The following is a 12,113-nucleotide window of genomic DNA, read 5'->3' as shown; positions in this document are numbered from 1 at the left end:
ATATGAACAAGATCAAGTATTTCCAGATGATATTCCAGAGGAAGAGCCTACTCCTGATGATATTCAAGGAGAAGAGTCTACACCGCAACAGCTCTTTGAGACCGAATCTGATGACTCAACTACAATTGAGGCCGGAATAGAAGAAATCGTTCCTAAAGGATCGGAGGTCTTTAGACAAAAGCAATTTAATGATCCCTCTTTAGCATCTTTAAGAACCCGTGCAAACGAATACGTTCAACAGCCTGTCCAACAGTCAGCATACTTTCTATGGGGAGAAAATGGACTGTTATACCGTGAGTACTATCCCAAGGATTTTATGGCAGCTCAACCCGTGCGACAGTTAGTAGTGCCCTCAGATTAGAGACTGAGAATTCTTGAAATGGCACACGATCATCCTTCCAGTGGACACCAAGGTATGAGAAAGACACTCAAGAGAATTTCTCAACATTTTTACTGGCCTGGTCTTTCCAAAGCCGTAAAGGAATATGTTGGTTCCTGTGATGTTTGCCAAAGAGTAGGACACCAAACAGACCAAACCAAGGCTGAAGTGCAAGTTATGGAGATACCCGACCAAGTGTTCAAGTATCTACAAATGGATGTGTTAGGACCATTCATCCCTACTAAGACCAAGAAGAAGTACATCATCACTTTTATTTGTTCTGCAAGCAGATGGATTGAAGCTTATGCAATCAGCAACTTGTCAGCTACCACCATAGCTAGAATCATCGTGGACTTATGCTCACGTATTGGTGTTCCATCCAAAATCATTTGCGATCAAGCAGGAGCTTTCACTAGTGAACTCATGAAGAAAATCTGCGAAATAAGTGGTATCACCCTTAGCTTCAGTACTTCTCATCATCCTCAATCACACGGAATGGTGGAAAGAGGTCAACAGACTTTACTTCGTATGATCAAGACGATGACCCAAGAGTATGGGAACATTTGGGACGAACTCTTGCCTTTTGCTTTATTTGCCTATAGAAGTTCCGCTCATTCTTCACTAGGTGGATTTTCCCCGAGCGAGTTGGTATTTGGAAGAAATCTTCAAGGACCTTTGGATATCCTGAAATCCGAATGGGAAGGTGCGGTCAAATCTAGTTCAGCACCAGTTGCAGAATTCGTCCGACAACTTCAAGAGAAACTTTTAGCTGTTCAAGAGTTAGCTAGAGACAACTTGATGAACGCTCAAGCTGAACAGAAATACTATCATGACAAGAAATCCCGACACAGAGAATTTGCAGTGGGTGATTTGGTGTTAGTACTGAACCCGCTCAGACCTTCTAAGTTAGAAGTGGTCTGGGAAGGTCCAGGAGAAATTGTTCAAAGATTTGGAGATGTTAATTATCTTGTTAAAATGCTGGATTCTAAAAAGAAACCTGTTCTTTACCATGTCAATAGACTGAAACGTTACAAAGATAGATCTGCAATGGTTTTTCAATATCATGCTGAGTATTTCCATTCTTCCAATGAACCAATTGATATGTTGTCAGAATTGCAAGATGCGGGTGATTGGTCTGATAATATTATCTTAACAGGTAATCAAGATCAGAAGGATCAGTTGTACCAGGTCCTAGAACGACATCAAGATGTGTTCTCAGACAAACCAGGTTACACAAATTTAGTCAGTCATGAAATCACTACAGATAGTGATGCTCAACCTATACGGTCGAGCCCATACAGAGCAATTGGTAATCATGCTAAACAAATTGAGCAAGAGATTCAAAAGATGTTATCTCTAGGAGTTATTGAAGAGGCAATCAGCCCTACTTGGACTTCACCTGTGGTACTAGTCCCTAAAAAGACTGCTACAGGTGAAATTCAAGAAGAAGTGAGATTTTGTGTTGATTATAGGAAGTTGAACAGTGTTACCAAATCGGATCCTTACCCTTTGCCTAGAATGGATGATTTGATTGAACACCTTGCTAAGGCTAAATTTATAAGTATCCTTGACCTAAAGAATGCTTATTGGCAATTAGATATGGCAGAAGAATCACGAGATAAGACCGCTTTCATCACACATGTGGGAACTTTCCGGTTCCGCAGAATGCCATTTGGTTTGAAAAATGCAGGTGCTTCATTTCAAAGGATGATTGATAAACTTTTGCAAGGTTTACCTTATGCTAATGCTTATCTTGACGATGTTGCGATTTTTAGTAATGATTTTGAATCTCATTTGGCACACATTGAAACTGTTTTGTCCAGACTTCAACAAGCAGGACTGACAGTAAAAGCCAGTAAATGTCAATGGATGCAGGGAAAAGTCATGTATTTAGGACATTTGATTGGGCAAGGAGAAATTCAAACTATACAAGCAAAAGTTCAAGCTATCAATAATTGGCCTATTCCTAAAACTAAGAAACAAGTATGCTCGTTTCTAGGTCTAATTGGCTACTACAGAAAGTTTATTCCGGATTTTAGTAATTTGGCAGCACCTTTGACAGAGCTAACTAGAAAAAGAGAACCTGTCAAAGTAAAATGGACTCCTGAATGTCAAAAGGCTTTTGATGCCTTAAAAGCTAAAATTGTTGATGCACCTATTTTGAAATCTCCTGATTTCAACAAACCTTTCGTATTACAAACTGATGCATCTGAATTAGGTCTAGGAGCTGTTTTATTACAACAAGGAGAAGATGGAAACCTTTATCCGATATCCTATTTCTCTAGAAAACTTCTGGAACGCGAGAAACACTATGCTATTCCTGAAAAAGAGGCACTTTCAGTTTTTTGGGCATTGAATCTTTTGAGACCGTATTTATGGGGGCGCAAATTCACGCTTCAAACCGATCACCGAGCTTTAGTGTGGTTACAAAGTATGAAATCTCATAACCAAAAATTGTTAAGATGGAGTTTGGCATTACAAGATTTTGATTTTAATATCCAACATATTCCAGGAAAATTGAATATAGTAGCAGATAGTCTTTCTAGAATGTATGAAGAAGAAAACTCATGCAACACTGAGCGTTGACTTAGATATCTGATGTAATTTCATAGAATGTAGTGTTTCATTATTTCATATATACTTTTGTAGTAGAGTTTTGATATATAACATGTTTTATATTTTCTTAATTCCTTGTATCAAATTACTATAAATTAGATAAGTAGACTAATCTGAATTTCTGTGTAATTTCGGGGGGCGTGTGAGGAATTAAGTTAGGCAGCAAGAACTTTCACCTAGTTTTTTCTGCACATTGCTTATCTGGTAACTGGAAAAAAAAAATAATATAGCTGGCCGAAGGGAGTGGGAGTTTCCCTAGATAAAAAGACAGTTTAAAAAACAGCAAGGAGAGAGTTCGTTTTTGCTGCTGAGAGGAAGAAGACAAGATGGAGATTTATGATGGACTGAAGAAACATTTACATGATTGATTTTATAGTCGTTGCTGAAATATCACTACAACTAAAAAAACTTCTGTGCTTTACCAGCTGTATTCAAGGACGTGAGATAATAATTTTTTTTTTTAATTTAGAGAATGTGTTTAAGTATTTTTCTAGAGAAATGCAATGAAGGGGAGGGAAACTGCTTAGAGTAAAAAATTGTACAAATATCTATTTATATTATATTAGAGTTATGTTGATTTAATTCTTTAATAAATACTTCTGTCTATTTGACAGTTTAAAATTATGTTCTTTCCTGACCAAACCGAATGCATTTTGAGTACTGAATTTACGCTACCTAATTAATTGATGATTCAGCCCAACCAATTAAAATCTTATATGTCTGTGTTGTGTTATTTAAAATCAAGTGGGCTTTTTGAAACAGACAAGAGTAAAGCTCCTATCTGTTTGTATTTGGGCTGACGGACAGCAGAGAGAGGGGATTGCTTTGTTTGTTTATCAAATCCCTACTTGTGCTTCTCTAATTACTTTATTACAGCTTCTTAGGAACTGAATGAAGTAAATAAGAGTCGTTATAAGAAGTACTGTACAGGGATTCACAGAGCAGAATAGCTTCATGTTACCTACAGCAGTCCACCCCTTTTCTTATGAACTGACACTTACAGTCTCACTATCTCACTCCAAGACATTTGTAGAAGAAAGAATAAAAGGTTTCCTAACTTACAATTAAACAGATCAAACGGCAAACTGACAAACATGATTGCTTTCAGCAAACTTCAGCAGATTCAAAAGAGGAGGAAGGAGCTAAGCAGAGACGCAGGGCTCTCTTTGAATTTAGATGCAGGAGAGAATGATTGGTTCATGTTGGATAGACTGACAGTCACCCCATCCCAGAAATGTCACTCCCAGACACACTTTCTCCAGGCAGCATGTGAGGTTGTAAAAACTCCCGACTGATGCAATGTTGTGAAAGGCTGCACTAAACACCCCACATGCATAAAAAAATCTTCCTTATTAAACCCACATCCAAGATCCCAAATCTTCTTGTGTCCAGCAACCCAAGAAATAACACCCCACTGCAATTTTGAAGTTAGGTTTGGCAATCGAATAGCTATGCTGAAACCATATGTAGCTGTCTGCTTAACAAACAAATATTCAAGTCTGTGTTTTGATTCATACAGAATCCTAGGTGAGTAAAAGAAACTCAATCCATTAATCTACTTTAATGAAGTTATTTGCATATTAAAAGAACCTGGCCCATTTAGACAATGAATAAATCTTAGATTCTGCAGTTCTCTAAACAGAGGCCTCAGAGGGACCTTTCATCACTTGCCTTTAAAAAGAATGTTGTTCTTAATTTTTAATTTGAGGGAAAGTAGGTAATGAGCTATCTCTCTTGGTATTCAATTTTGAGAAAAGAGCAGTATGAAAGACCAATAAGTTGTAACTCTGACTCACGTTTTTCTAAAAACTGTCAAAAAGGGAGTGGGGCATGAAGGAGGGCAAACACAGAAAATTAAGAGTCTAGCCAAATTCAGTATGGATCCCGAACAACCACTGTCCCACTCAATCATTCAACCCCGTTCAATTATTCAACCAGTCCATTTCATTGTGGATCCAGAACTGCCTCTACCTGGCTCAGGCATTCGTCTGCTCTCCACCATGCTCTCTCTATATTGAGCCAACTTCTAAAAAATATTCCATCACATGGTTAAAGGACATATCATAATGAGAGACTATCATAAGGAGAGAGAACATTCTGGCCTGCTTCCTCCATTGCTGCGTTCATCACAGAGGACAACTCTCTGAAGACGGCCAGACTTATCCATATCTATATGAGAGCCAGAATGCAAAACAAAAAGAAAAAAAGGGTTCCTGCTCACACAGACAGCCTACATGGATTGAGCAATGCATTCCCTCAGCAAAAGGCCACTTGTCTGTGATTAAAGTGTTGCTAGAGGCTGTTGAGCTAGCTCAAAGTCCCTCATTTCTTGTGCTCTCTGCACACATTCATAACTGATGCCTTGGGATATGATGACTAAGGGATATTTGGGCAGATGGACTGTAAGTGAATTCCATGGAAGGGACCGAGGCTTAGAACACTGAACTGGACACAGATGGCAGTATTCATGGCAACCGGGGAGCAGGGAAACTGCTTTTCTGTGGTTCCCATGGCCCCTGGATTATCCTGTAACATGTGGCAATGTCCAGTGCCCGAGGCCCAGTTGCAGCATTCTACAAAATTATCTCTATTAACAGCTTCTGCAGAAGGATCTCAGACTTCTAGGTCTATCATTAGGAGAAGCCAAAAGGAGAAGCCTCACAGGTTTTCTTCCTAGGTCAAGAATTGGGGTAAGATGAAGTTACACAACATTGGGAAACCATCACACAAGGTATCATGCAGAATGGGGCATGGTTTTCTGGGGAAGCTTAGAAGGGCAGGCTGGGATCCCAGAAGAACTGGATTTGCCCCCAGAACAGAGGTTCCCTATTTGAATCCAGTTCCACTTGAAAATATACTCCGTTTTTTATTTATACCATTAAACTTTGAACATTATGTCAGATATATTACATGCATTCTACAGCATGAACAATATATGTATTTTTCACGACATCTTCTTTGTACTGATTTTTTTTTTTTTTTGCAGGGGATTGGTTATTGGCCTTACTGTTCAAAGGGGCAACTGTTGATACTTTTCTTTTCTTTTAAGTCTTCCTTGCCCATGTTAAAGTATCTTATATAATGACTGAGTTATAAAAGGCCATGACATTACACAGGCCTTTCCAGAACTGCTCAGTTGATCAGGCTTCTATCGAGACATAGTTCAGTGCTAAGCCAGCTCTCCTTTGAAGCTCTAATGCCACCCTTGTAATCTGCCGAGGGATGGATTTTTGAGCAAAGACTCGGTAGGAATGCCAATGCAATACTGGCAGCTTGACTTTGTCACCCTCCTGCTGCTGGGCCAATTAATATGGAGAGAGGGGAGGAGGTTGCCATATCTGTATGCCTGTGATAGGGCTAATGGATTTGTAGTTGCTTTGCTTTCTCAGCAAGGGTTAAAGGTGCTGAGTTGGGTTCCTAGAGAGGAAGGGAGCTGGGTGAGGGTGGGTGGGATGGGGTAAGCAGTAAATAAAGTCCCTATTTTTTTTTTCTTTCTTTGGAGAAAACTGTGTTTTTTCCTCCCCTAAGAGCTGCCTCTCCTTTCTAGGATCTGGAGATTCCCTCCCCAGTTGTGCCTATGGGTGAAGTTGCTAAGTCCATCCCAACTGGGCTGGAGCTAGGAAAAGTTGGGGAGGGGGCAGATTGAGAGGAGGTGGAACCCAAATTGCAAGCCCAGCCACATGGAGGGGAGAGGTCCCCACCATCAGGCATTAGATATTTGGTGGCAGTTTATCTTCTGTCAAATTGCTGCCACTTTTTTGTGGGTGAGGCTATTAATGAAAGATCTCACTCCTATAAGCCCTGCCCCAGTCTTGTAAAGTAAAGCCATGGTTTCTCTATTGAGTCAATCTAACTCAAGTTCTGTCTTCCTCTTTTCCTAGCATTATTGTTTTTTTCTAATGAAGTTTGTCTTCTCACAATAATTCACCACATTAAAAATGCTTTTCCCCCCCCCCAAATGTGAGGGTCACAGGTTACTTGGCTGTTATAAAAGAGGTCTGTGACTCATAAACGATTGAGAAACTTTGCTGTATAGCATCTTGTGGCTGTGTAGTAACCTTGCAATCAGAAGTGGCATGCCTCTGAAAGCCACGAGGGCCTTCTAGATGTTGTTGGGCTTCAAATCACATCAGCCCTAGCCAGCTTGATGAAGGAGGATAGGAACTGTAGTTCGGGAACGTCTGGGTATCCAGAGGTTCCCCATCCTTAGTATATAGCTTGAAGGGGACAAGAGCATCGAGGAATGTTTCTCTCACATTCTGTTTGAGGTCCCACATATGCCTCTGACTGATTACTATTGGAAACAGGATGCTGAATTCAACTGGTCTCTGGTATGAATCAGCAAATCCCAAATCCATATGCATGCATGCATGCTTCCTAGGTCTGAAACAACCTTCACCTTAGCTTTCTTCAGTGAATATGCAGTGCTGAATCAATGAATACATTGTTCCTGAGCATCAGCATGGGCCATTGGCAACAGCTGTCATTATTAGGCAGTATCTGGCCACCAGCATGCAGTTGCAGTCACTACCATGACATGCAGTCATCAATATCTTTTGACATTTGACAACTGTCACAGGATAGCATCAATCACCATATTTGACAGAATACAACAGCTAATTTCAAAGTACAGTAGTAAATTTTATATTCACCCTGTTCATTCACTACTCTGTAATCCTACATATGTTTAGAGTTCAGGCCATGAGGTTCAAGAGTAAGAATGTGTAGCAGATGCAAATACATATCTGCCCCACCACGGGTAATTTGTACCCCTGGAGCCTGGGGTGCTCAAGTCTTCCCCTCTGCTCAACTGGTCACCCAGTAGTGGAGTGGTAGAGAACAGATTTAAGTTTTCACTCTCTTATTTGTAACAAGGAAACAAGGTCTTTGTCAGGTTTTGGGGGTGAAATATTAAAGCTTGCCCTCCCCCCAAGCAATTCTCCATAGGATTGCTGTTTTCTGAGTGCTGTGATCAGCAAGGGATTCGATATGCTGCCAAGAGTGTTGCTTGGGATTGCTTGGGAGAGGGTGGAATCCATCACAACCTTGAGTAGGATTTCAGTAGGAACAGGCTTTAATCTAGAAGAGGCAGAAAATGGGATGGGTGACATTTTCTGAGCTCACTGATCATTTGCAAACCAATATGGCCACTGCTCCTGAAAAAGATGTCTACCTTAGTGAACAGGGATGCAGCCTCAGTTTACTGAACCAGACAAATTTCAGATCCTGCCGTCACTTCTAAACTTTAAAATTGTTTCCTGGAGATGTCTTCTGATATTAGAATTCTTATTTTAGCATTTGAAAAGGTCGTCTGATTTTCAGCCGCTGCTCAATACACACATACACACACCATTGCATTTGTCTTCCTCGTTGAGTCCTTTGGTCTATCCACCTTTATTTTTAACTTCTTTCCACAATTGCACTGTGAAGGCAGCATACTGTCATTTGCCCCGTGATGTATAAATTTTAACGAAAAGAGATGCATAGTTCAGACAGCCCTGTCCATTTACGTACCTCAGTGCTCAGGGGAAAGGAGGAGTACTATTGTTCCACAGGCCAGTCAAACCTGATGATCTGTTTCCTCACTTTCTATTCCTGTCTTTGAGAGCCTTTCTTTTTGTTTAGTTTAACACTTAGAAGAGGAAAAAAAATGTTATGGCCAAAATGGGAGATGGAGCACTGAAGGAACTCATAGCCATCCCACTGGCGTTGCTGGCTGTAAGAAGCAGGGCTCTGTTTTAAATGTCCACAGAAGTCAAGGAAGGAGCTCCCACCACCCACCCTTCACCAAGCTAAATTTAGCCAGATCAGGTGCTGGATTACACTTCAGAAGTAGATAAATCTATAGCTGGAGAATCTGAGGCCCTGCAAACATTTAATGCACTACAACCATGATCTTTCTTTATCGGCCAGATTGGGTGGGATTGATATGAATCAGAGTCCAACAGCATCTAAGCTTTAGGAGGAGAATGGCTTGAATCACTGCTTTCAAAGCAGTTTACGAGTAAGGTTGACAGACTTGTAACCTGGACATTACATTTGGTCTAGATCTATACAAAATAAATGTGTTGCATTTACATTGTCCTGCAAAAATACTCATTACCTTTCTCCCCAAATGGTTGTTGTGGGTTTCTCGGGCTCTTTGGCCATGTTCTGAAGGTTGTTCTTCCTAACGCTTCGCCAGTCTCTGTCGCCGGCATCTTCAGAGGACAGCACTCTCTGCTCTGGTGTAGTTGGCTTGGGAGTGCAGTGTTTATGGCTATGAGATAGGCTTTTGTCTTTTTCTGTAGATGGGTGATTAGTGTGTCTTGTTGTGGGTGTATTTTTGTGCTAAGGAGAGTATCTGTCACTGTGGTTGATGGGTGTCATTAGCTGGTCTTTTGTGTGTAGTGATCCCCTGTCCTTGTGGCTGGGTAGAGTTCATTGTCCTTTCACACACTGTATTTTTGAGAGCTGGGAGCCAAGTTTTGTTGAGCTTCACACTTTCCTCTTTTTTGTTGAAGTTCTGCTGGTGCTTGTGGATTTCAATGGCTTCCCTGTGCAGTCTGATGTAATGATTGCTGGTGTTGTCCAGTATTTCAGTATTTTGAAATAGAATTTCATGTCCAGTTTGTTTTAGGGCATGTTCAGCTACTGCAGAATTTTCTGGTTGTTTTAGTCTGCAGTGTCTCTCATGTTCTTTGATTCTGGTGTGGATGCTTCATTTTGTGGTTCCAATATATACCTGGCCACAATTGCGAAGTATCCGGTATACTCCTGCAGTGGTGAGGGGGTCCCTTCTGTCCTTTGCTGACCATAACATTTGTTGTATTTTTGTGGTGGCCTTGAATACTGTTTGTAGGTTGTGTTTTTTCAAGTGACCCCTTTGATGTATGGCAGAAATACTTTATTTGTGGGTGGCTGTTTTTCTTCTTCAGTTTGGTGTTGTTTTCTTGGTTTGATGATTCTTGTGATTTCATTTTTGGAGTAGGCATTTGCCAGACTTTCCCCCTCCAGTGAGCACATCTTGTTTCTCCTCCAGAACGTTTTAATTATGCTTATCAAATTTAGCATTATGTCAGATACGCACTGCAGCCTTACAAGCTGTTATATCACTACAGTGCTATGTCACTTGCAAAAGAATTTCAAGTAACACCCTAGCCTAGGACACACCCACTACTGCCCCTTTGGACCAATAAAAGTGGTTGCATGTGCCAGAAAATGAAAAAAAAAGCAATGCGATTGAAATCTCCAAAAATAAAACCAACAACATTAATATTTACCAGCTGAACAAAAACAATGGGTGCTCATGAAAAAAAAAGGCCACAGTTTCCAGTATGCCATGCAGTGGAGAGAAAATACAATGAATTTAACTTTACCAATTTTGGCCAAACAGGTGATTAAATTGCAGAGTAGACCTTTGATCTAGATGGGCAGGATAGAAATCTAATAAATAAATAAATATCCCTCTCCTCCAGTGACCTCAAGGTTCTTCACAAGACTCTCCTCTTCCCCATTTTCAGTCTTCCAAGAACAATCCAATGGTATAGGTCAGGCTAAGAGAGGGGAACAGATCTCAGGTCTACCAGTGAGTTTCATGACTTAGCAAGGACTAGAACCTGAATGTCCCAGGTGCTAGTCCAGCACTCCTTCCACCTCACGGTATTGGCTCTCTCTGGATCTTTGTTTTCTTTTGCATCAAAGACTTCAAGATATTGGTTTGCTCATAGTGTTTATCCAAAAACACAGATTGCTTAAGAAAATGAATGGATTGTAATGTGACAGTTCTGTGTTAAGACTGCAGTCCTCAACTTGCTTACCTGGGAGTAAAATCTGTTAAACTTCATCAGGTTAACTGCTGGGTAGACATGCTTAGGGTTTCACTGTAAACTACTCTTTTAAGAATGAATCACTAGGAAGCTTTATGGCACAATATTTCTGTGTCTGCATCCTACCTGTGAATAGCAACCCACTCTCCTTAACTTGGTCATTAATTACCATATGCTCCTCCTGTCTTTATACCTTCTTGCTTATTGAAAACAGCACTTAACACAGACAGAGTTTATGTGCCATGATGTAGCTTTCAGATGAGATCCCATTCGCATTAGTAAAAAATATGATCCACACTCATAGGTGATTTAAATAAATCAGAGTAAAACTCCAGTGATTTATTTCCCATCCTGCATTTATATTGCATTTTCTAAATTGTTATGCATATTCGTACCTTTTGGTGAGTTAACAGCAGATGAATTTCACAGTTTATAGGGGTTAGCTATCTTTCCTGGAGTCTCAAACCACATTCCAGGATGGGCTGGTATTTTCTTCTTTTTGGGGCAGCCAGTATAAGCATATTTTCTGCATGTCGTAACAAGAAGCACACACCTAAAATGTTCATATATTCAATCGCAACCTACCCCACACCCAGACCTTAAAATCCTGTAATTTCCTGCCATTGAAGAAGTACATATGTTGAAATATTATAGCTGACAGTATGATGATTAAAACTACACTGCTGAAAGCACATGTAGATTCCTGCTTTACAAACAAATATGCTGCTAATCCCTTTGATTCTCTCAAAATATTAGGTGGAAAAAAGTAGTGGTTACATAAAATATTTATTTAGCTGCAAGACTGATGTTATTCTATGGAACAACTGACATACTGATCTTGTTTAATGAAGCAATTTGCATGTGAAAAGATTTTTTCTTCTTTTCCACATTAAATATGTCTCACATATAGAAAGCTCCTACTCCATTTAGCCTATTGGTGATCAATTTGAGAAACAGCTTTGGGTGAATGGAATTTATTAAAACCATATATTTTTAATTGGATGAAGATAGGTCATAACAATTTTCTTTGGGCTTCTGTTTTTACTATTGTATTTTGACAATATAATAGTATCAAAAGCAAGAAAATGTTATGGCCAGGATTCACACCAGCAGAACTCTTCCACAGTTAGTTTTGAGGACATATGAAGAGCTACTGATGGGGGGGAGGGGAGGAAGTTTCATTGTACTTCCCTAGTTTGAGAAATTATAATGGTAAACTAGACATTGAAAACAAAAACTGCAACAGACTGAAATCCACTGGTTGTTATTAATATCCTGAATGTCTATTATGTGGGATAGATTTATAGGGT

This window comes from Pogona vitticeps, chromosome 1, assembly GCF_051106095.1.
Source record: "Pogona vitticeps strain Pit_001003342236 chromosome 1, PviZW2.1, whole genome shotgun sequence".
Classification (NCBI taxonomy): domain Eukaryota; kingdom Metazoa; phylum Chordata; class Lepidosauria; order Squamata; family Agamidae; genus Pogona; species Pogona vitticeps.
Note: the sequence above shows the minus strand (reverse complement) of the source record.